Raw genomic sequence first — 3,656 nt, 5'->3', positions numbered from 1 at the left:
AACAGACCAGCTTCTGAAGTAAGAGAGCAGGGAAACTTTATGATACATTGGTGTGTCTGTGTGTGTGCGTGCTCGTTGTTGTGTGTGTATATTGTAGCATGCTGTCTAGCACAGAGGCAGGAGGAGCTCAATATAGTAAATAAGTGAATTTTAATTTTTAAAGAAATAGAAGTGGTTGCGGGTTCAGCTCTTCCGCGAGCCCGGGTCGCGGGCTTCAGGCATGGGGTTAGCCAGCCTGGCGTGGCTGCATAGGCTCTTCACCGCCTACAAGCCCCGGGGCTAAAGTGGAAGTATCTGCGCGATACTGTGGAGCTGCAGCTTTTGAAAGGTCTCAGTGCTGGGAAGCGTCTTGCCTCTGAACATCGTGCTCGCTTCCTGCTGGGCCCCGTGGAAGGCAGTGAAGAGAAGGAGCTGACCCTCACAGCCACCAGTGTGCCCACCCTCATCGACCATCCGCTGGTACGTGGACCAGCATTCACCAGCCTGAAGATTGGCATGGGGCACCGACTGGATGCCCAGGCGCCTGGGGTGCTTGTGCTCGGCGTGGGACGTGGACGAAGGCTCCTCACCGACATGTACAACGCTCACCTCACCAAGGATTACACAGTACACGGCCTCCGGGGCAAAGCCACAGACGACTTCTGTGAGGACGGGCGGCTGGTGGAGAAGACGAGGTATGTGGTTAAGAATCCGCCTGCCAATTCAGGGGACACGGGTTCAAGCCCTGGTCCGGGAAAATCCCATATGCCGCGGAGCAACTAAGCCCATGCGCCACAACTACTGAGCCTGTGCTCTAGAGCCCATGAGCCACAACTACTGCAGCCCGCGTGCCTAGAGCCCATGCTCTGCAACAAAGAGAAGCCACCACAATGAGAAGCCCATGCACCACAACGAAGAGTAGCCCCTGCTCACCGCACCTAGAGGAAGCCCGCGCACAGCAACGAAGACCCAATGCAGCCAAAAATAAATACAGAAATTAATTAATTAATTTAAAATAAAAAGAAATAGAAGTGGTTAAAGACATTTTATTCCTGGTTTAAGAAAAGGCCTGCATAAATATATTCGCTGCTTTCTAATTACACATAAAACTATTGTATATAAAAATCTAACTGGTTTTCATCCAAATTATGCTCTCTTATGGCTACCTAAGAAATCTTACATGCATATGTATTGGGTTGGCCAAAAAAGTTCATTCAGGTTTTTCCGTACGATGTTACAAAAACCCGAACAAACATTTGGCTGACCCAACAGAAGCATCACCACAATTGAATTTACAGAAATGCTGACCTAGATTGTTATTAGGAAAAAACTTGTCTGAGAATCAGAAGATTTTGGTTCTAATGAAAATTTATCTCACTTAATATTTCTGAATCTGTCTCCTTATCTATAAAATGGAACTTACAATATATTGCTTACTTTTAACAATAGAGTTGTTAAAATCAAAGCACAAAAAATAATTTGCAAGCTCTGATATGAAACATAAATAGAAGGCATTAGGAGGAAAAGCAGTGCCAATAATGCATTTTCAAAAGCACTTGTCTTTAGGATGTTAAAAGTTACTTCACTAGCAGAAAAAGATGAAACATAAATTCACTGTAATGAACAACATAAATTGGAATGAAGAAATCAAGAAAATATAAACAGACCTAAAATACTAGAAATTGTTTCAATTATATCTACCTACCTACCTACCTACTTAGGACTTACATTCATGCAACAAATATTTATGCAGCTACTATTTGAAACTCCAGTGAGTTGTAGTTTGCCTGTCATGCCTACAAACAAAAGTTTTATATAGACATTGTTAAAGAAACATATTACAACAATGTGGCTGCATGGGCTCCAAATCTTAATCTTCGTAAAACCATAAAATGTCTTTGTTCAATGCATTACATTAGTTATTCGGTCCTGTAGTTTGTGGTTAGTAACAAGATAAATATAAATCATTCTTAGACTCCTGCACTTACAGCTTTTGGATCCCGTTGTGATGCTTAGAGTTAGCATCATATAACATTTCTTCAGTGTTATGAGTTCCCAGTTATACTTCATTATGACGGTTTAGACATTAAAACCTTCCATTCTTAAACTTAGGTTTTAAAAAATTCCTTTATAATATCTAAATATCAAAATGTTATCTGTATGTTAACTAAGATTTAGTCTGGAAAATATATTAAACAGCTTCCGTATATATGGAAGCTAAAAAAAAGGGTGCAAATGAACTTATCTACAAAACAGAAATAGAGTTACAGATGTAGAAAACAAACTTATGGTTACCAGAGGACAAGGGAGGGAGGGATAAATTGGGAGATTGGGATTGACATATACACACTACTATATATAAAATAGATGACTAATAAAGACCTACTGTATAGCACAGGGAACTCTACTCAATACTCTGTTATGGCCTATATGGGAAAAGAATCTAAAAAACAGTGGATATATGTATATGTATAACTGATTCACTTTGCCGTACACCTGAAACTAATACAACATTGTAAATCAACTATACTCCAACAGAAATTAAATTAGAAAAAATAAATAAAAACCATATATAGTTAAGCTGTACAACAGGATGATTTGATGTACAAATACATGGTGAAATGATTACTACAGTCAAGTTAATTAACATGTCATCTCCTTACATAGTTACCATTTTTGTGTGTGATGAGTTCGCCTAAAATCTACTCTCTTAGCGTATTTCCAGTGTTCAATACAGTATTATTAAGTTTAGTCATCATGCCTGTACATTAATGTCTAGACTTATTCATCCAACGTAACTGCAAATTTGTACCCTTTGACCAACATCTTCCCACTTCCCCCACCTCTTCCCCTCCCTGCTAGACCCTGGCAACCACCATTTGACTCTCTGCTTCTATGAGTTCAACATTTTTTATTTTTTTACATTCCATGTATAAGTGAGATTATACAGTATTTGCTTTTCTCTGGCTTATTTCACTTAGCATAATGTCCTCCAGGTTTATACATGTTTTCACAAAAGGCAGGATTTCCTTCTTTCTCATAGCTGAATAATATGCCGTTGTATTTATATACCATATCTTCTTTATCCATTCACCCATCAATGGACACTTGGGTTTTTTCTATATCTTGGCTAGTGTGAATAATGCTGCAATGAACATAGGAATACAGATATCTCTGCAAGATCATGATTTCATTTCCTTTGGTTATATACCCAGAAGCGAGATCACTGGGTCATATGGCAGTTCTTGTTTTAATTTTTTGTGCAGTCTCTATACTGTTTTCCATAATGATTGTACCAATTTACATTTCCACCGACAGTATACAGGGATTCCCTTTTCTTTACATCCTTGCCAGCCTTTGCTATCTCTTGTCTTTTTGATACTAGACATCCTAACAGAAGTGAGGTGATATCTCATTGTAGTTTTGAATTGCGTTTTCTGATGATTAGAGATGTTGAGCATCTTTTCATATATCTCTTGGCCATTTGTGTGTCTTCCTTTGAGAAGTGTCTATCTAGGTCTGTTGCCCATTTTTTAATCAAGTTATTTGTCTTCTTGCTATTGAGTTGTTTGAGTTCTTTACATATTTTGGATATTAACCCCTTAACAAATGTATGGTTTGCAAATATTTTCTCACAATCCATACGTTGTTTCTTCACTCTGTTGTTTCCTTGGTTG

The 3,656-nt window shown here is 38.8% G+C and overlaps 1 pseudogene; it reads left to right on the top strand.

Moving 5' to 3' along the window:
* The first annotated feature begins 220 nt into the window (after window positions 1-220).
* Window positions 221-952, top strand: LOC137223277 (pseudouridylate synthase TRUB2, mitochondrial pseudogene; annotated as a pseudogene).
* Window positions 953-3,656: the final 2,704 nt, after the last annotated feature.

Source organism: Pseudorca crassidens, chromosome 4 (genome assembly GCF_039906515.1).
Source record: "Pseudorca crassidens isolate mPseCra1 chromosome 4, mPseCra1.hap1, whole genome shotgun sequence".
Classification (NCBI taxonomy): Eukaryota; Metazoa; Chordata; class Mammalia; order Artiodactyla; family Delphinidae; genus Pseudorca; species Pseudorca crassidens.
This window is presented reverse-complemented; position numbering and strand designations above follow the sequence as displayed.